Raw genomic sequence first — 23464 nt, forward strand, 5'->3', positions numbered from 1 at the left:
ATACACGAAAGCTACTTCTAGGAGTTTGGAGAAATGACAACATCCTTCAGTTGAAAATAAAAACAACGCTGACTTAATTGACATGTACAAATATAAAGCGTAGTTGCGAGCATTACATATTTATTACCCGGGTCATATATGAACCGAATTTGAGTTACAAATAATTATAATAGCTTTTATTAACAACATAACTAGATTTATTTGTGTTTTTTTTTTCAAAGATTTGTTAAATTGTACATAAGAGAATTTAAGTAGGGCGAGTAATTTACTTTCGTAATGCGATTTCGATTGTATTAAATTCATTGGGTATTCTTTTGAACTTCACGTTTGTTTGGTCTGTATTTAAGTTTATAGACTTACGTGAATACGTGACGTATTGTGTACTCATTTAATTAAGATTTTATTGCATATTTCTTTCGAAATGTGTCTTAGATATCGTTGGTACAGTCACATTAAGTACATTGTATTTTTCGTTTAAAGGAAGTTCCTTTTTTCCGAAAATCTAGTTTAAGCGGAAAGTGTCGTCCCTGATTAGCCTGTGCGCACTGCACAGGCTAATCTGGGACGACACTGTACGCACATGCATTATGCCCAGTTTCTCAGAACAAGACACAATTAATTTTTCAGATTGTTGTATGGTCCATTGTATAGCCTCTGTAGGCTTTCCAGATATATGCGATATGCATCTATTTTGGTAATAAAGTGTCAAGCCTTTAGTTGTGATGAAACTAACTTGAAGCTTTCTGAATAAACCGAGCGGAATCAAAATGGTATATATGGTGTAACTACAAATTCCCAATTAAAGTAGAACGAGTTCCATCAACAAGTAATACCTTCTTAATTTTTTTTGCAATTCATATTTTAATCCTGGTTCTAGTTTTTTAGTACGCTTGCTCAACTGCTATGGGTTGTTTTGTTTTTTCTAAAAAAAGTTTGATGTTATTTTTTTCAAAACGTGATTTCTTTAGTTTAATAACAAATGATCTTTACAAACTAAAAAAGTTAAACATTAAAACATTGTACTACTTTTAAATAAATAACATTTTTTAATAATCTACATAAAATAATTACTGTAAATAATTGAAATAACGATATCTTCTCTATTTCGTAAAATATTTAATAAACGTGTGTTTTTTTCCTTTAACCTATAAATGTTAATTCATGCAACACAATATTATTTCTCTATGACTTAAGGTCATTTAAAAATGTTTTTGTCTTGGAAACTGAAACGTTATTTTTGCATAATTTGAATACACAAATTACGTCTCAATATTGAATACATGTTAAGCGATTGTTTAAACATAGTTGATCATCAAATGCAATATTGTTTTAATTAAATGGTTATAACATATTATATATCGTTTAGGATATTCATTAGTTTTTAAATGTACGACAGCTGATGTGTGTAATTAAATAACATCACTATAATATGACAACCCGAGGCAAAAAAATATTTCAACGCCGGTTGGGAAGATGCGCACGGACGTCATGTTATGTACAACCCCATCGGTGTCACTGTCTAGACGCAACGGTAAACGTATATCGACGTAATGTAACGGAAGTCAACGCCAATGTGTTAAAAAAAAAGTCGAATACTGAAACAAATGTGGTATAAAAGGTCTCGTTTCTCACTTTGAAAAATCACTTCCAGTTCGAAAGTCAAAAAAGTAAGTCGATATTGGTTTTCTTGTTTAAATATATTTTTATTCATATTGATATCTATAATTAAAAGGTTCACCTTTATCATAACGTTATTTATCATAACGTTCAGTACTTTGTACACTAAAATTATTTCTCGTATCTTATTTTTTGTATTGACGTTTCGGCTTTGCGCCTACATTGTATATCCAAAAAAAAACTCATATTTTAATACCAAATATCAAACAATGAAGTGTATGTTTTTAAAAGTCAAATGACTTTCGAGAACATTTTCCATTCATATTTTTCAAAGTGTTGTTAAAGACTTATAGTTTTATAATAAAGACTCTAACAGCATCTGATTTTCTATTTATAGCCAGCCAATCAGCAACCATGAAATCCGTCGCAGTTATCGCTCTTGCTTTCGCCTGCATCATCGGCATGGCTGCCGCCCAGTTCGGCTTCGGCGGAGTCCCATCACAGGGAGGGGACGGATTCGGAAGCGGCGGAAGTAAGTACCTGTATATAATGAAACCAACGTGTTAAATATAATCATTCATAGCGATTCGTTTAAAGTAACTAGTGAATCTAAGAAAAGCAAATTTTCTCAAATCACTAATTGGTCTTTACGTGTTTATTATTAATTTTAGTTTGGGAAACTATATGGTCTGTGCGATGAAAGAATCCTTTAAATAGATACAAGAGTATTATTGTTTTAAATACCCATGCCTTGTTTCATGACAGTGAACATAAGAGGTCATTTTAAACTTAACACGGCATTATTTGAAGTTAACCCATTTATGCCTAGCGTCTAGAAAAAAGGCATTGGCAAACAGCGTAGACCCAGATGAGACGCCGCATGATGCGGCGTCTCATCAGGGTCTGCGCTGTTAGCTTAAAGGAATTTCTGTAAGAAATATTCTAAATATAGAAATAAATATAATAGACAAACCTATTTTTGGAAATAAATTGATCCAATTTAGAAGCATGGGAGAGTCCACTAGGCATTAATGGGTTAACCATTCGTTAAGTGCACTGATTGTTTAGCAGCCAACCGCTCAATGCGAATGTAATGAAAAATCGTGACGTAAAATAACTATAATATATAACTTGAAGTACGCATGTCCTATTTGGCATTTTGGGCATTAATGAGTCGGGTGGCATTTACTTTCTAATTTGTCAAATGTCTCAATTTTCGTTTTCAGTTCTCGCTCTTTTCGGTCTGTTGTTCCTCTTGACCTTCTTGTTCAATGGCAACAACAGACTAGGCACCGGATCCACCACCCTGATCTACGGCAACTTCTCTGCACCGTGAGTACATTTAGCATAACTATTGAGCAAAGTACATTTAGCATAACTATTGAGCAATCAAATACAATTAGCATAACTATTGAGCAATCAAAGTACATTAAGCATAACTAATGAGCAATCAAAGTACATTTTGCATAACTATTGAGCAATCAAAGTACATTTAGCATAACTATTGAGCAATCAAAGTACATTTAGCATAACTATTGAGCAATGAAAGTACATTTAGCATAACAATTGAGCTATCAAAGTACATTTAGCATAACTATTGAACAATCAAAGTACATTTAGCATAACTATTGAGCAATCAAAGGACTGGTTAAACGAATTTTAAAATGTGTATAATATTACAGATAAAACAAAAAGAAAGGAATGAGATAAACATTTTAACTTCAGTTAAAGTAGACTTAATTTAATACGAAATATAATATATAGAGACCGTATCTATTAATTTAGTTTCACCTTATTATTTTATTACTTGTTATAAGACTATGAAACAATAATATATGGAACTGAGATTTGGTTTCATTGACTCAATTTTAAGCATCATAACAATTATGATTTTTTGAAACATTTTTTTAGATTGTTAGCACACTCTTTACACTACAGTAGGTTTTTATAGTGTATTTACAATAATTTCAAGTCATCAAATTATTTCCTTAGATACAACACTTTCTGAATTGTTGTGTAATCAATTAAAAAAAACATACGTATCATGAACAAACTGATGATTTTGAAATACTCGTACAACTTACTTTCTTCTTTTTCAGAACTGGCAAGTAGACGACGTCCTCGATTGTCGAGCGTGTACTACAACATGTATTTTACCAGTTACTGTTACTACGCCATCGGTCAACTGTGTGCTTTATTTATTCCATCGTTATAGCAACGCTGTAATTTATTGTTATGTAAAAATAAAATTCTAACAATCATATGCGAACTCTTTTTACTGACTTCAAGCTTTGTCAAAATATCAGATCATAGTTTCGAAAGATGTCTAAAAGATAAAAATGATTACACACCAGAAAATTGTCAGGAAATAATTTATTGTTACCATCCGCTAGTCTGTTTATGATGGCAAGTGTTTACTTTCTTTTAGACGACAAGAAAATTCGTACAACACTACATTCAAAATTAAAATGAGCCTTTTTCTGAGAAAACTGGGCTTAATGCATGTGCGTAAAGTGTCGTCCCAGATTAGCCTGTGGAGTCCACACAGGCTAATCTGGAATGACACTTTCCGCCTCAACTTGATTTTCGGTAAGGAGGGACTTCCTTGAAACTAAAAATATCATAAAAGCGGAAAGTGTCGTCCCTGATAAGCCTGTGTGGACTGCACAGGCTAATCTGGGACGACACTTTACGCACATGCATTAAGCCCAGTTTTCTCAGAACACGACTCAAATGATTAAAAAGCTGAACTCGGCTTTTGAACGGTTCACACAAATCATTGAGGTTTTTTCTTGCTGAAAGTGGGGTCGAATGTCACACTCAGCCTGCAAATAATGAAAACGAGTAAATAAATATGGTTTTTAGAATATCACAATTAAGAAGAGCAATACCTAAGAATATACTTTCAAATATATCGCAGTTAAATTACTCGGTTTTATTAATTTACTTTAATGGGCCATTTATATTTACTACTTTCTTGGGAACGGTATAGTTAGGCGATTTAAAAATAGTTTTAAGTCTACCAAAAGTTTATAGTTGATCGACGGTATCTGAAAAAAAATTGATTTAAGATGCAGAACTGACAAAAATAGGAAAAATTATTGGATACATTCATGTTTTTAAAAATCACAAAAAGTCTCTAATGAGTTATAAATATAGGTACTGGCAGGAGTTGTCATATCATACCATATTTTATTAAACGAGTACAGGAATTGAAGCGAGCCTTTGGCGAGCTTACCAACGAATTTCCTAGACGAATTTAATAAAATATGGTATGATAAGACAACGAGAGTCAGGTCTTTTTCATCACATGCTTTTAAAGGAGCAAATTAAATAAATATTTACGCAAACATAATGATAAATCCCGAATAATGTTTACATTTCGTGACGTCATTTGACGTTGCAACGTCATTTCAGCAAAATAAAAAAATGCGATTGGTCAATCGAACGAAAACTAAGCCAATGAAAACGCTTAAAAATTATATTACACATGTGTAAGATAAAAATATTCGTAATGGTTATATTACATGCGAAACAGGGTAAGCATGTGATAAATAACTGTTTCGTCACAAAAATGACCTGGTAACCGTCCATGCCAAAACCATTTCAGCCTCGCTCTGTGAAAAGATAATTAAATGCATGTGCGTAAAGCGTTATCCCAGATTAGCCTGTGCAGTTCCTTTCAACTTTAACTGGATTTTTGCTAAGAATAGACTTTCTGTAAACGAAAAATATAATAAAAGCGGAGTCGTCCCTGGTTAGCATGTGCGAACTGCACAGGTTAATCTGGGACGACACTTTACGCACATGCGTTAAACTCCCTTTTCGCAGAGCACGGTCCATTTGTTAAACGATAACCTCGCGGAATTTACGGCCAAGTGACTTTTCGTCATTTTTTACGAACATAAAATGTGCGCTGTTTTGATATTAACCAATTTATGCCTAGAGTCTAGAAATAAGGCCTTGGCACGATGCGGCGTCTCATCTGGGTCTGTTCTGTTTGCTTAAAGGAATTTATGTAAGAAATATTCTAAATATATAAATAAATATACAAGACATCCCTAAGTTTGGAAATAAATTGATCCAAATTAGAAGGATGGGAGAGTCCACTAGGCATAAATGGGTTAAACAAAATACTATGGAGTTTAACATCACTGGTGCCTTTTTTAAGAAAATACTTTATTATTTATACATATACATGGTGATAAACGATTCAATGTCAATGTTAAAATAATGTTTATGCTTATCAGAATTTAGTTATTGAAAAAAATGCTTTATGGAAAACTGGGAGTTTTTTTGACATTTCTGATCACGCGGACAAGTAGAGTCCTATAATGAACTCTAGTCGTATGAAGTATTATTAATGGCGGTTAACTGTGGATTGTTTTCGGATGACATACAGTTTCCGTTATTATTCGTTGCATTTGGCAACTGCCAAGGGTAATTCGCTTCACACGACACACGTGCAGAATATATTCCGATGCATTCCTAAATGAATTGGTTCCCTCTATAAATTTCAAAATAATTTACAAAATGTATTTAACGCGTGACATAACTATCGGTTTGTCATGATTCTGGAAGACTTTCTATTCGGCATTCACGTCAGCGAACAGGTCAAGTCAGTATCAGCAATGGTACGCAGAAGATTCTTTAGATAAGAAAGTGCAGACTTGAAGTCAACTTGAAAATTTTAGAAAAAACAATGCCCTGATATTTGACCAGAATTGGTCAGAATGAACATGATTTATAGGTACCGGTATTTAGTTGATCTGTTATTTAAAATATTTATATGTATGTTTATTATTATTATCATTAATATATTATATTTTATTATACTGACCATTCTGGTGAAAGTCGGCTCAAAGAACCTCGTCGGGTAATCTAAATCTAACCTTATCAGGTTAACCGTTTATCAGTGAACTTAGCCTTCTGTTAGTTATTTCCTTTACTTTCGTGAATATATTTTTTTTTGGCTAGTAACAGTGTCAAATATCATCCTCCGTACACAGTAATTTTGTTTCATTAGATTCCCGATCCTTTTGGAATTTGAATTCTTGAATCTCTCGAGTTCTCGTTTCATACCATTTTTTTATTAAACGTGTTCAGAAAATTTTAAACTAAATAAAATACATCTTAATTGACCAAACAAATGCTGATAGATCTAAAAGTTGTTTACTATCGTGACGTCATTTCATGTTGACAACGTCATTTCACCAAATTAAAGCCATGCGATTGGTTAGTTATTGATTCTGTAGCCAATGAAAACGCTTAAAAATGTTGTATTACACATGCGCAATGTGAAAAATACGCAATGTCTGTATTATATTGAAAACAAGGTATCGCATGTGATAAAATATGATTCAAGACATCAAGGTCTATTGAAAGGAAAATCAACAGGACACAAAATAACGAAACAATTTGTTTTTATTTTACACTAAATTGAAAAACAACAAATAACTGCATGTTTCTACATATTGTAAGCAATTAGCAGTAAATGAAGCAACGTGAAAAATACGTAATGTCTGTTTTACATTGAAAACAAGGTATAGCATGTGATAAAATATTATTCAAAATATGAAGGTCTATTGCAAGGAAAATCAACAGGACACAAAATAACGAAACAATTTGTTTTTATTTTACACTTAATTGAAAAACAACAAAAAACTGCATGTTCCTACATATTGTAAGCAATAAGCAGTTAATGAAGCAATGTGAAAAATACGTTATGTCTGTATTACATTGAAAACCAAGGTATAGCATGTGATAAAATATGATTCAAAATATGAAGGTCTATTGCAATGAAAATCAACAGGACACAAAATAACGAAAAAAATTGTTTTTGATTTACACTAAATTGTAAAACAACAAATAACTGCATGTTTCTACATATTGTAAGCAATAAGCAGTAAATGAATAAAAAATAATAAGTAAACAATAAATGTAGACATTATAATCATTTTTAAATAAAATACTGTAAAATACCAACAATGTCTTAATTGATATGATGAAAACAATAAGGCATTCTTCGTGAGTAAATGCATATATATATAAAACAACAAAAACTATTTAATTACTATATTTTCAAAAACATCATGTTATGAAAAGCCGTAAAAGTAATTGGTTATATCACAAGTAGTTTTTGGGAACACAATCTGTGAACAAATACAAACTTTCATATTAATTTTCATATTGATAAAATAGAATGGTAACACATATTGTGTATTCATTATTTGTGTTTTATGTATATCCATTGCTGGTGCTGCAACAATATACCGGTATATCGGTATATATCGCAATACGCAATCCGCATATTGTATTGCGATACGATTTTCATCATAACGGTACGAAAATTTTACAAAAATTCATTCACATTTCGTCCAGAAAAGCCATCCAAAATAACGATATCAAGGTAAACAAAGCAAAGCGGTGTAAATAAAATTTTACGTAAAAATAGCATTCAAAAAGTGTATTATACGGAGAAGCGTTATTTCATGGGAGCATTCGTTCGATGCTTTTGAACAGATTATCGTTTAATTAATTGCGCACAACTGTTAATGTTTCGTTCGATTCTGAATTGAGCATTTTGTAATCCGAATTTCGGAAACACGCTTCCAAATTTTAATGCTTACGCGACAATAAAAAATAGCGTCAAATAAAAAGTGCTTTATCCTTTGTCTCAATAAAAAGCGCGCGAAAATTATGCAGACATGTAGAACGTCGCATGGAAAGTATAGGTGTATTTTGTGTTGTATAAAAACGGGAACATCACGTCAGGCGAATTACGCGTGTACAGTGAAAACAAAAACGTCCCGGTTGGACGTTATTTCATCACATCTTTAAAAAGTAACAAATGCCATTATGTTTTTGATACTGAAGAAAATTTGCGAATGTTTGTGTTTCTTGTTATTCTTGAGCACATTTATAGTAAATATTTACCAGAATTGGCTTTAAAACTGGAATACGGGATTATCAGGTAATTGGCGAGTTATAATTCTGGTACAAGTTAGCAATATACTGCGATATATTGCAATACGGGTTTTTTAACTGACAATATGTTGCAATACGGTTTTTGGCGTATTGTTGCAGCACTTATTAAAATACTGCAGTTGAACATATAACACAATGGCATTAATTGCGCTGTTGCCGTTTAAACCAAATTCCTTCTACCGTGTACCAGCCGCATAAAGTAGCTAAACGCAGAAATAGCCATGCATTTATCCGAGGAATGCCTAATAAGTGGACGAATCGCCTGGACCAGTCCACTGCCAGAGCCAGATATTGCGATTATCTTTCGAACACTGATGGGCGACACGGTAACGTCACCGAACCGACTAGGGCATAGACACAACCGCGGAGGCGGTGTCTTACCTACTTAATCTCTAAACATCCTATTTACCCGTTGAAGGGAGTATCTTGACAAAGGGCTTAGTTTTAGAACAATATCAACACTTATAGACCAAATCTCACGCGGCAAGTTCACATGGCGGTTTTGGTGAACGTGTTTTCGGTTCCTTTTAAACTGTACCATTTCTCTCAATCGCGTTATGTCACTGGTATTGGGCGATCCCAGGTCGCCAGCGTTCAGGTCATCACCGTCAGCGTTCAGGTCCTCACCGCCAGCGCCCAGGTCATAATCGCCAGCGTTCAGGTCATCAACGCCAGCGCTCAGGTCACCACCGCCAGCACTCAGGTCATCACCGCCGACGTTCAGGTCATCACCGCCAGCGTTCAGGTGATCACCGCCAGCGCTCAGGTGATCCGCCAGCGCTCAGGTCATCACCACCAGCGCTCAGGTCATCACCGCCAGCGCTCAGGTCATCACCACCAGCGCTCAGGTTATCACCGCCAGCGGTAAGGTCATCACCGCCAGCGCTCAGGTCATCACCGCCAGCGCTCAGGTAATCACCGCCAGCGCTCAGGTAATCACCGCTGACGTTCAGGTCATCATCGATCGTAGGTGGATCAGTTTCCCACGTTACTTGTGCTGATGTGTCTACAATTCTTTCTAATACATGTCTATTATAACAAAGGGCAATGTAATGCTCACCGGCGCCCTTTGGGTAATGTCCAAGTATTATTAGAGGGTAACGGCTTGACAGACATGAACTCCCATCCGGACTTATCAATGTAGTGGCACTATTCCTAGTCGACACTTTTAAATTCTGCATATTATACAGCTGCGACATCGCATGCAATGTTATTTGGTCACCTTATCCATATTCTGTAGACATCCGCGACAAATAATTTCGTGGTTGGTCAAGTATTGAGTTCCACCAGTTTGCTCCACAAATCCTATTACCAAGTACGGGTGTTTGCCTCAAAAAGGTTACTACGTCTTGTCTAAGCGTTTCTTCCGACCTATGTATTCCATACTGGCGTAAGTGATATGAAACAGCTGCAAACTGACAGTTTCCGTTCCCAATAGGATCCATTACGACGGGCAATCCGAATTCATACCTTCTCTTGAGCTCTGTCGTTTCGCCTAGTACACTGTAGTGTTGCGACTTCTGCGGCATCTCTTAGTTTCTTTATTAGCAGTTTGCGATTTAGCTTTGAATTGTCATTATAAGGATCCCTTCCATAGTAAATTTCATGCGGTGACTTCCATGCAAGACATTATTTTGGGTCATTGTTTAGTATATGTTGATACCCTGGTAGTTGTTTTGCCCAGTTTATACCAAAGCTATTCGCATGCGTCAAATCGTATGCAATCTTTTGCTTCAATGTTTTATGCATCCTTTCAACTTTCCCCTGACTTTAAGGGTGATAAGGGCGACTTTTGATATTCTTTATATTGAGAACTTTCAACAACCGTTTTACTTCCCCATCGCATTCACGTCCTCTATCATGCTGAATTATTTTTGGTTTACCGGATTCTGCAAATATGCGACTCAAATGTTTAGTTATTACATCGGCTGATTTGCTAGGTATAGCTCGTAACCACACAAACGAACTAAATATATCCATTACGCTTAGAATGAATTTACATTTTTCTTTATTGTATATAACTGCATGTCTCTGCATATCGAAGAGATCGATTTGAAGTATATTGTGCACAGAACTGCTGCACACATGCTTTAGAGGGTCTTTGTTCGAAAACTTTGCATTTCTCTTCTGATAATCCGGCAGTTTAAAAATAACTTGCTTTATCTTTGCCTCTGAAACTCCAGTATATCTTCGTTTTAACAGATGATATAACCTTCTCACACCAATGCCTTTACTTTTATGGTAATTATGAGTAATAACTTTGCTGCATTTTGATTCACACAAAAGCTCTTTTCCCTTATAGTACATTCGATTATTTTCAATCGAATAAAACTCTTTGTATCTGTGAAATCTTCGCAGTGTAGATCGTTCTAAGGGTGTCCTTTCTGCAACAGGTACATGATAGGTCCCTTCCGATATCGCTTCGAACATGATCCTATACTCTGTATCGGACATTAGCCCGCACGTCATCCAGCCTTTTGCTAGCGCCATCACAATCGGCAACAGCAAACATATCAACCTGAAATAAAGCATTAATATTATGTTAGTTAACAACAATAAACTAACACTCTGTTAACGGTTCTATTATCTTATTGCTTTTACTAATATGTTTTATCAACGTTAAACTGTTGTTATATTTTTAGAATACCTTTTTTTTCGAAAAATCGCAAAATACGGGAATTTCAATCTTTATTATAAGACCTAAATCAACAAGCAATAGAGCTCACTGTTTACCAAGCTTGACATAAAAGTACACTGCTGACATTATTCCAATTAAAACGTTATGGTTACGACGTCATTTCGCCTGACCTGAACCGGCCGATTATATGAGACCTTAATTGTGCGTTCCCTGATTCCATAGCAAGCGAAACATATTTTCCCGATGCGATCGCACATGTTATAAGCATTTGGTAATACGATGGATGGACAAAGTGTCAAGTAAATTCGTCAAGTAATTTGATAATGATTGAAACACTCTAGATGCTTTGGGGCTGACCCTCGTACCCCCTTATCTCAACATTTTACAGTATTGTTTAAATTAATGTATCGCGAGCCACGCGCACTGAGTTAAAGGGCGAATACTCTTATGATTTTGTCGGAGCAGAAGTCAAAATCTGCCTCCGGGGTGAATACTATCGATGTTTCCATTGGCTTATTTAATACAGAGCGTATGATAACGATTTGCGAAAGCACGTGCGCTTCATTAAATTAGCCAATGAAAAAACTCGAAGTATTCAGTCCGGTGGCAGCATTATACTTCTGCTCCGACAAATTCATTTAGTGAAGTCGCCCTTTAACGCTCGCGATACGTTAATTGGCGACGTCGACGGCTTTTGATTTGACGTCATGGATGTCGCAAAAATTTCGCTAGAAAATTGAATAATTACAATATATGCATTCATTAATTAAAATGTATTTCGCCATAAAAAAGTGATATTTCACCGTGGAGTAGGCAGGCGATGCAAAGACGTTCCATTTCTGAATATAAGATTTCTAATTTTCGCATATAACTTTTATTAGAGTATGTTGAATCCAAATAGGAAATAGATAATGAAATCGGTCCTGGTCTCGATGTTTTAAGGAAAATAACAGTTGCGACATACGTTTTTCTGATACATATACTTTTCATGTTAAATGCATGTTATAATAATAGTTAAGCAATTTAGTAAATAGACGGGATTTATGTACCAATTTGAATATTTCGTTTAAAGACTATTGGCAACGTCTTTAAGATACAAGAAAATGAACAACCAATAATATTTCACCCCGTGTCCTACGTTTTGAAGAAATAAAACAAAAAATAAAACAACAAAAAATTTTAAGCGTCATTGTTTTTTATTTGTGTAATCGCCTTTCAAAATTAAATTATCGTCTTTAACATTAAAAAAAGTCAACATTCACCAACAAAGGCTATGCAAATGACGTTTACTTTATGTATATGACTTTCCAAAGCTTTTTATGAAATCAGGGTATATAAAGGTATGCTATAGTTACCATGGTTTAATCACACGAGCAATCGTATATTCATGCCCTACTAAAATCGAACATAAAAATAATTACCTCAAAATCAGCATCGCTGTCTTCATGGTTCTTTCTCTAGTAAGTGTGCAAAAATGAAATCCCAGATATGTTAACTGTTGGATAAGAAGACTTCATGCAATTAAATTATAATCGCGAATGGTGTTCGCATCTTGTAGAAACATGAATAGTCTAAACTAAATGTCAACCGGATGGACTCTCTCATTTTGCTGCCATTTTTTAAATAAATGGAATCGTCTATCAAAAATGATTGTTAGCAATAAGACCTTCGTACTGTGGCTGACAACTGACATCTGTCAATTCGTGATGTCATGTATATGACATCAAAGCAGGTGCGGTTCCAGGGTTATCGAAAAGAGTGGGGGGGCGTAGGTCAAGTTTTACAGGGGTAGGATACTTAAGTGAAAAATTGACAACCCTTAAACGGTTGATAGTAGTCTATGATATCCAATTCCATGCGCCGCAGTCAATTTTTGGGGTAAACCAACCCTTGGCATTCGATTTTAAGGCCCCCAAATATGCAAATTTTGATAAAAAATCATTGGCTGATTTTAGGGGGGTGGACGCACGCCGCTTTTGCCCTCCTAAAACCGCCCTTGCCAAGGTCCCAAAGTGTTCAGGGGAACACCAAAACGACACATTTGTTTCACAACTGTGAATATTGGAAAATAATCTGGTGAAATTAACATAAATGGAATTAAGAATAATGACATAAAAATATTCCGATTTCTATGCAGAATTGTCGTTTGTATCTTATTTTTGTCAATGACAACAGTAACGTATGTGTCGCTCATGAGACTTTTTCAGCTACTGAACTTATCTTATCGCCGTACAAGAATATTGAATGGGCACAGACCCTAGTGCAAGCCTTTCTTCAAATTTAGGTAGGAAAATCGGATAGCATGTTCAGTTAACTGGTAATTACGACCGACACGGAGTCCTTGTCATTTGAGCCGGCCCCATAATTACCCAAAGAGCTGAGCACAGAGGTTGGGACCAGAGGTCCCGGTGTGATCCTGGATCGATGATTCTATCCAAGAATATTCGCCTTCTATCGCTTATTCAAAGATGGCAAAGCTGTCAGTCTCCAGCAGAAATACCGAGGCATTCACATGTTGATCTACCCAGACGGTTCCTGTCAGACTGACCTTATATAACCAAACTTGTCGAAACGGCCTTAAACCCAAAGCAAAAACTTACGGGTCCCTCGCTTTTCCGACTTCCGACCAATTTAAATGAAGGATTTGTCATTTTTGACTACAGCTTAACGTTTTTGGTTGAAAATGAATAAATATGACCGCTTCGGTCGATCTTCACCGCAGCTGACAATTATGGACAATACTGACCACAACTTACCATTTCGGACAATACTAACTAAAAACTGACCTTTCTGGTGGAAGTCGGCCCAAATAAACCTCGTCGGTTAATCTAGATCTAACCTGAAAGTTTTAGTCATGTTTACTTCAACTTTTCATTTTAACATGACTTACAAAAGTGTGCGACATTTATCGTTAATGTTGCGACATATATCGGCAGTTGAAATGTTTTGCGACATTTATCGTTAAAGTTGCGACATATATCGTCAGTAAGATTTGCGACATTTATCGTTCCTTGCGACATTTATCGTCAACGTTGCGACAAATCTCGTAGCCTGCGACATATAACGGCGATGCGACATTTAACGGCGCTACAAACGTGTTACGTCGTAATCTGTATGACACGAACACCAATTAGGCGAGGGGCAATCTAAAATATCCTAACATGTGCATATATTAAAAAATGACGTTTAAAAGCTATTTCTAATCAGAGAGTCAAAATAGTAAGTGGAAACTGATTTAACAGAAAAAAGGTATATTAAAAATAAATAAATAAACAAAAAAGTATTTGTATGCATAGTACAGTATCATTAGCCGGTTCGCACCGGCTACGCAGGGACTAGATTTCCTTTACACAAAAAATGCCACAAAGCGGAAAGTATCGTCCCCGATTTCCGGTGTGGACTACACAGGCGTACAAGGGACGAAAATTTACGCAAACGATGCAAATGCATTGACCCCCCCCCCCCCTTTACCCAAGGGCGTGGCTTAGCCTTATAATCGTGGCTTTATGGTTTAGTTCTGATTAACTAACTTCAACTGGTAAATCGTCTAGATACGCGGCTGCCCCCCCCCCCCCCCCCCGCCAGATCATGCGAAAATTCACAGGCATATTTGCCATTTAAATTAATGCGTACATAATTATTTAAGTATTCATTACGAAGTATTTTTTATAGTCAAACAACGCAACATATAAATATGACAAAACATTTATACATGTGTAGTAAATATCGAACATAAAGAAGAAGGCTTCAATAGAAATAGTTCAAAATTTATCTGCTTAAAAATTGTTAGGCAAATGACACTTTTGCGATTTTATGAAACTATAAAAACGGACTCAGGGTCAGTATTTGGTAAAATCAGTTCTGTATATTGGTTAAAAAACCTCGAAATAAGCCGTCCAACGTCTCAACTAAATTTAATCATGATTTCAATAAATGTATCAATTACGTCTGCGCTAATAGCCCCCACCCCAAGAAGTTAAATTGCCGCGAGTAAACGATCAAAGTACTGACAGTGCTGGTGTGACTATGCTTTTGAAGAGGACGGATATAAAAGCATCAATTTAAGTTTATCTACATCACCACAATTGTGTATGTGATACGAAAATTTGGGTACGAAAATTTTGGGTACGAAAAAATAACGCCAAAAAATTTGGTACGAAAAAATATTTGGGAACGAAAACAATTTGGGTACGAAAAAAAAGGTTTACGAAAAATTTTGGGTACGAAAATTTTTTGGGGGGTTCGGGGAAGTAGTAAGCGTGGGGAACTTAACCCATTCAGCGTAACTGGGAGGCGGGTTACATTCTCGATCAAATCTAAAAATAACTACATTTGGGGTTTTCCCAGCGTCACAACGTTTCAAGTGCCACCTTGCAGTTTCGTGTCTGGTTCCTGTCCCGAACCTCTCGATAAATTTGAAAGAGGACGGAAACCAAGCTGCCTTTTCCTTGATCAATGATAATCAGCGAGGTATGCCGATTGAGAAAATTTAGCTAACTCAATCGGGATGGCTCGGTCTTTTACATAGGTCGCTTTTGTGAAGGATTTATTCATAGTATGATTACTTAGACGAGCTGCTTCTCTGAAGCAGTATCGTCAAAAAAACAATAGTGCTAATTATCAAACATAACTCCTTTTTGTGACCACAAAGTTAATGATGTATTGCTTTATGACTGTGTTTGTTGACAATAGTATTCTTCTTAATGGCGAGTTCTGCAGTTAGAGGTATTACATTTCGCGTCATTAACATTAATAATACTATTAACATAACCCGGTTTCCATAATATTCTTTATTTTACAATTGGTCGATGAATACGGGACCGGTCTAGCAAAAATAGCGATTAATCTAAAATATTGAATCTTCACTTACACAGTCATTTAGGACACCATGAGTCACGTACATTTCTGTATTATCTACGCAAAGTATTAGATGTTTTGTATTTGTATTACGCCATTTAAAACACAGTGTATTATCTTCGCAAAGTATTAGATGTTTTGTATTTGTATTACGCCACTTAAAACACATATAGTCTGTATCAATATGTTTATATATTTTCTGAATATCAAATAATACTTTGATGTTTTATTAATTTTCAAACATTTAGCCTTTAAAATGTTCGGAGTGTTGTTTGTTGTGTGTTGTTTTTTAATTCAAACATGCGTAAAGTCATCTCACAATATTGTGGGAAAACCCAATAATTCCGAGAGGAATTTTGCATAGGATATTTATATAACATAAAACCCACACGTTCGACATAAAATAATTTAAATTTAAATAATTTTATATGTTTCTAAACATAGATTTTTATTACAATATTTCTTCCATAAACACAGACACGTTTTAATAGTGGATAAATGTTTGGACTTAAACAGTAGTTATTATATTTTGCATACTTTTTTAGAATCGTTGGTAAGTGTACCCAATTTGAGAAACAATCAGCAAAATAAATGATCAAATAAAAAAAATACATCATTATAATATGACAACCCGAGGCAAAAAATATTTCAACAACGCTTTGGAAGATGCGCACGGACGACATGTTATGTACAACCCCATATGTGTCAATGTCTAGACGCAACGGTAAATGTATATCGACGTAATGTAACGGAAGTCCACGCCAATGTGTTAAAAAAATAAGTCGAAAATTTAATAACATGTAGAATAAAAGGTCTCGTTTCTCAATTTGAAAAATCACTTACAGTTCGAAAGTCAAAAAAGTAGGTCGCTATTAGTTTTCTTGTTTTAATATTTTAATTCCTATAGATATCTAAAATTACATGGTTCACATATCTCCATCATAACGTTCAGACCTTACACTAATATTTTTTCTCTTTTCATAATCTTTGTATTCACGTTTCGGCTTTGCGCCTACTTTGTATATCAAAATTACAGAAAAAATGTTCATATTTTAACACCACAAATCAAATAATGAAGTCTATGTTTTTAAAAGTCAAATGACTTTCGACAATATTTTCCATTTATATTTTTCATAGATGTGTAGTTTAAGACTTATAGTTTTAGGTTAGATACTTTTACAGCTTCTGAATTTCTATTTATAGCCAGCCAATCAGCAACCATGAAAGCCGTCGCAGTTATCGCTCTTACTGTCGCTTGCATGATCGGCATGGCTGCCGCCCAGTTCGGCTTCGGTGGCGCTCAATCACAGGGAGTGGACGGATTCGGAAGCGGCGGAAGTAAGTCACTGTATATAATGAAACCAACGTGTTAAATAAAAACATTCAAATCGATTCCCTTTAAGTAATTACTTAATCTAAGAAAAAGCGAATTTTCTCAAATCACTTATTTGTCTGGAAGTGTTTATTAGTAATTTTAGTTTGTGAAACTATATGGTCTGTGCGATGAAATAATCCTTAAAATGGATAAAAGAGTATTATTGTTTTAAATACCTATGCCTTGTTTCATGAACGTCAACAGTAGAAGTCATTTAAAACTTAACACGGCATGATTTAAAGTTGACAATACGTTAAGAGCACTGATTGCAAAGCAGCGAATGTAATGAAAAATCATGACGTATAATAACTATAATATATAACTTGAAATACGCATGACCTATTTGGTATTTTTGGAATTAATTAGTCGGGTGGCATTCACTTTCTAATTTGTTAAATGTCTGAATTTTCGTTTTCAGTTCTGGCCCTTTTCGGTCTGTTGTTCCTCTTGACCTTCCTGTTCAACGGTAACAACAGACTTGGCACCGGATCCACCACCCTGATCTACGGCAACTTCTCTGCACCGTTAGTACATTTAGTTTCTGCACCGTGAACATTTACATAAAATTTAAAAATCAAAGAATTGGTTTAAAGCATTATAAAATGTGTATAATATTACAGCTAAAACAAAAAGAAAGGAAATAGATAAAAATTATTGTGTTCATATTTTTAACGATGATATTACCGGCGCATTCGTCGAGTAACATTCTATATTTACAATCAGAACTTCAGTTAAAGCATACTTAATTAAATATACAATTGAATATATAGAGACCGTATCTACTCATTTAGTTTCACCTTATTATTATATAACCGATTATAACACTATGAAACAACAATATATGGAACTGAGATGTAGTTTCATTGACTCAATTTTAAGCATAACAATAACAATGCAATAACAATAATGATTAATAAAAAACATTTTTTCAGATTTCTAACACAGTCACTACACTACGATTTAATAGTGTATTTACAGTCATTTCAAGTCATCAAATCGTTTCCTTAGATACAACACTTTCTGAATTGTTGTGTAATCAATTTAAACACCCATACGTATCATGAACAAACTTATGATATTGAAATATTCATACACCTTATTTTGTTCTTTTTCAGAACTGGCAAGTAGACGAGGTCCTCGATTGTCGAGCGTGTACTTCATCGTGTATTTTACCAGTTACTGTTACTACGCCATCGGTCAACTGTGTGCTTTATTTATTCGATCTTTATAGCAACGTTAGTTTATTGTTATGTGTAAATAAAATCCAAACAATCATATTCGTACTTTTTTACTGACTTCAAGTAGTTCAAAATATTAGATCATACTTTCGAAATATGTTTAACCCATTTATGCCTAATGGACTCTTCCATCCTTCTAAATTGGATCAATTTATTTCCAAAATTAGGGATGTGTGTATATTTATTTCTATATTTAGAATATTTCTTACATAATTTCCTTTCAGCAAACAGCGCAGGCCCTGATGAGACGCCGCATCATGCGGCGTCACATCTGGGTCTACGCTGTTTGCCAATGCCTTTTTTCTAGACGCTAGACATAAATGGGTTAAAAGATTAAATGATAACACTCAAGAAAATTGTACGGAAATAATGTATTGTTACCATACGATAGTCTGTTATTGATGGCAAGAGGTTACTTTCTTCTAAACGACAACACAATACGTACAGCACTACATTCAAAATTAAAATGATTAAAAAGCTGGACTCGGCCTTTTGAACGGTTAATACAAATTATTGATGTTTCTTCTCGCTGAAAGTAAGGTCGAATACCACTCTCAGCCCGCAATGTATAATCAAAGCGCTGAAGGCACTGAAGTTGTTCGCTATTGCATAATCTTAGACGCAACTCAGTTTTCAAAATTATGTCATAGCTTTTTATATCGCAAGTATCGCTAACGCTCACAACTATCAACGATTTTTTTTTAGAAAAGCGCAATTCAGAAGAGCAATACTAAAGAATATACTTTCAAATATATCGCAGTTTACTTTCTCTGTTTTATTTAATTACTTGAATGTGGTATTTATATTTACTACTTTCTTGAGCACGGTATAGTTGAGCGATTAAAAAATAGTTGCAAAGTCTACCAAAAGTTTATAGTTGATTGACAGTTACTTAAAAAACAACCCAACAGTGAATATAGTTGCAGAACTGAAAAAAATTGGCAAAATTACTGGATACATTTATATTCTTTAAAATCACACAAAAAGTCTCTAAATGATATATAAATAACTGTTTTGTCACAAAAACGTCGTGGTAACCGTCCATGTCGAAACCATTTCAGCCTCGCTTTGTGAAAATGGAATAAAATGCATGTGCGTAAAGTGTCGTCCCAGATTAGCCTGTGCAGTCCGCACAGCAAATTAGGGACGACACTTCCCGCCTAAACTGGATTTTTGCCAAGAATAAACTTTCTGTAAACGAAAATTATCATAACAGTGGAAAGAGTTGTCCCTGATTTGAATTAGCGGACTGCACAGGCTAATCTGGGACGACACTTTACGCACATGCGTTAAACTCCCTTTTCAAAGAGCACGGTCCATTTGTGAAACGATAACCTCGCGGAATTTACGGTCAATTGACTTTTCGTCTATTTTTTTTCACGAACAGAACATGTGCGCTGTTTATATATATAAAAAAAATCTATTGAGTTTAATATCACTGGTGCCTGTTTTTTAAAAAAAACAACACTTTATTAATTATGCTTATACATGGGCATTAACGATGCAATTTCAATGTTAAAATAATGTGTTTGCTTATAAGAATTTTTGAAAATAAATGCTTTTCGGACACCCGGGAGTTTACATTTCTGATCATGCGGACAAGTAGAGTTCGAGAATATCCGAATGAACTCTAGTCACGTGAAGAATTAACAATCGCGGGTAACTGAAGATTGTTTTCGGATGACATACATTTTCAAGAATTATTCGTTGCCATTGACAAAGGCAGTTCGCTTACCACGGCACACGTGCAGAATGTATTCCGATGCATCCCTAATTGAATTGGTTTCCTTCATAAATTTCAAAATTATTTATTTAAAGCGTGATATAACTATCGGTATGTCACGACTCTGGAAGACTTTCTAATCGGCATTCTCGTCAGTATCAGCAAAGGTACGCAACAGATTCTTTAGATAAGAAAGTGCAGTCTTTAAGTCAACTTGAAAAGTTTTAGAAAGAACAATACCCAGATATTTGACCAAAATTGGTCAGAAATGAACATGGTTTGATTTACATGTATTTAGTTGATCTGTTAATAAAAATATTGATATGTATGTTCTACTTACAATGTTTGTTACGACACACTGTTTTACGCAAAAATGATAAAAAGTAATTTAAAGTGTAAGTAATTTTCTCAAACACATACTGTCAATGTCCGTATAAGCCGATTTGTTGGTATTTTACACACACACAAAAATACAAAAATAAAAATAAATAAAGATTGCAATACGCATACCCACATCACACTTTATAACTTAGTTTAAACCATTATTTTTTTTCTGGAAAGACGGATCCGTTGTGTATTTGTCTTATTTCAATATACGATTAGCATATATATGGAGTTAAGTTTTAAACGAATACTTATGTTTTTCATTTGGACACACTATAATAGATACCAGATAGCGATATTCTAGTATTAAATGGCAGTTATGCACCAAAAAAGCATGATTCATTTAAATATATGTGGACCTCCAATCGCATATCAGACCAGTTGTACTAATGAAGAATAATGAAAGGTGTTAAGTTTTTCAAATTTTAGTGTTTATTGAATAATATTGTTAAACTCCTAATGCCGCAAACGTCCAATAAGTTGTAATTTCGTAAGGTAACATAACACACATCCGGAAATGAAATCATGTCAACGTCAAGACGAAACGTTCAACGTGTTACGTCGTAATCTGTCGAACACGAACACCAATTAGTCGAGGGGCAATCTAAAATATCCTAACATGTGGATAGGCTAGAAAAAAATACTTTTAACCCTTTGAGCGCTGGAACCGGATTTGAAGGCCTTTGCAAACAGTTTGGATCCAGATGAGACGCCACAGAACGTGGCGTCTCATCAGGATCCAAACTGTTTGCTATTCTGATAATATTCTTTAAAAAAATCGAAGAAAATGCTAATTTTAGAAATTCAGCAAACGACATTTTAGCAGACGACAAATTTCCCAGCATGCAAAGGGTTAAAAGCTATTTCTCATCAGAAAGTCGAAAACGTGGATAAACAATATGTGTATGCGTAGTACCGTACGATTAGCCGGTTCACACCGTTTACGCAGGGGCGAGATTTCCTTAGAACGAAAAATACCCTAAAAGAGGAAAGTGTCGTCCCTGATAAGCCTTTGTTGACTGCACAGGCGTATCTGGGACGAAACTTTACGCAAATGCATGCACGTGCATTGACACCCACCCCCTTTATCCAAGAGCGACACTTCTTACCCCGGTTTTATGATTGGACTCCGAGCAACTACTTTCAACTGGTAAATATCTTGAAACGCGGCTGCCCGTCCCCCCCCCCCCCGATAGATACGCGGCTCTCTCTCTCCCCCCCCCCCCCCCCCCCACCCCCCAGATCATGCGAAAATACCCAGGCATATTCGCCGTTAAAATTAATGCTAACATAATTATTTAAGCATTCATTACGAAGTATTTTTTATAGTCGAGCAACACAATAAATAAATATGGTAAAACATTTATACATGTGTAATAAATATCGAATATAAAGAAGAATGCTTCAATAGAAAAAGTTCAAAATGCGGGTGTTTCTGCATTTGAAACCTCAAAGAGTTAAATAATGTTTAAATACTAAAAAAATATTTAAAAAAAAATATTCCATCCAATAATTCTAGATCTTCATTCTTTAATGAAATATTTATTTTGTATACCAAACCAAAAGCCTTTTTTTTTAAAAACAACAACGTCCTTTTCTAACCCGGGGTCAATCTGAACGCCTCGGACAGTGGGCTACACCACACGATCGCCGTTATGGCGGCATTGTCCGAGGGTTCCCGATTGACACGGGGTAATTTACCCATAATTTTTTAAGCTCATGTGTAATTAACTCGACAATTGCCACGACGGCAGAGCGTATTATAATTGTGGTGTTATATTTCAAAATGTCAACCGCCTCATTGTTAATTGTGGAATAAAGATGACAACGACAATAACAATTCGTTTGCGCGTGCGAGTTATCACGTGCGCACGTGAATGTCTGACCAACAAGCGACATAAACAGGCTTCGATTAAGCGCTGTCCACGTTAAGAATAAAACTTCGGTTGTAACCTCAAAGCATTAGTTGTATTAATATGGACATCAAAGGAAACATAAGGGTGAGGTGTTATACAAATGGTTATGACAAATTTAGTGTATTGTACTGCATACACACTTCGAACAACACGTGAATTATCCGTAAACTATTGTTATTTTACACAAACAAATAACGCCATACCTAAAAAATTTAGCTAACGAAGGTATGATTTGTAATTATTCATTTGCCCCAAAGCGAGATTTCTTATATACGTATGTGAGAATGTTCTATCTGTAAATTTCGTGTTCATATTATAGCAATAATTTTGAAATAACAAAATGATAATAAACGTCTTTGACAATCTCAACCTCTGAATTACATACGGACATGTCAAAAAGCCTTTGGGATATTATAACATAGTATCAAACCGTATTTGCATAATATTAAGATATGCTTACTAACATTTGTCTGAATGAAAAGCTGCAGATTTCGTTTCACGTTTTATGAAATTGAGGGTTTACATAAGGATTAAAAACAAATACATATTATTCAAAATGTATCTGCTTAAAAATGGTTACAAAAAATAGTTATCTAAATGAAACTAATGGACACTTTTGCGATTTTATGAAACTATCAATACGGACTCAGAGTAAGTATTTACTAAAATCAGTCGTTTATATTGGTTAACAAAACATAGAAATAAGCCGTCCAATGTCTCAACTAAATT

General features: G+C 34.9%; 1 long non-coding RNA gene across 2 annotated transcripts; it reads right to left on the reverse strand.

Moving 5' to 3' along the window:
- Nucleotides 1–1995: 1995 nt before the first annotated feature.
- LOC127837012 (uncharacterized) lies at nt 1996–17624 on the reverse strand. Of its 2 annotated transcripts, none has more exons than XR_008029041.1 (2): nt 17280–17624; nt 1996–2157 (listed from the first exon to the last, which is right to left on the reverse strand). It is a non-coding gene; the product is annotated as an uncharacterized LOC127837012 (long non-coding RNA). The 2 variants fall into 2 exon arrangements; XR_008029042.1 differs by lacking the exon at nt 17280–17624 and adding an exon at nt 3702–4091.
- Between the last annotated feature and the right edge of the window lie 5840 nt (nt 17625–23464).

Source organism: Dreissena polymorpha, chromosome 7, assembly GCF_020536995.1.
Source record: "Dreissena polymorpha isolate Duluth1 chromosome 7, UMN_Dpol_1.0, whole genome shotgun sequence".
Taxonomy (NCBI): domain Eukaryota; kingdom Metazoa; phylum Mollusca; class Bivalvia; order Myida; family Dreissenidae; genus Dreissena; species Dreissena polymorpha.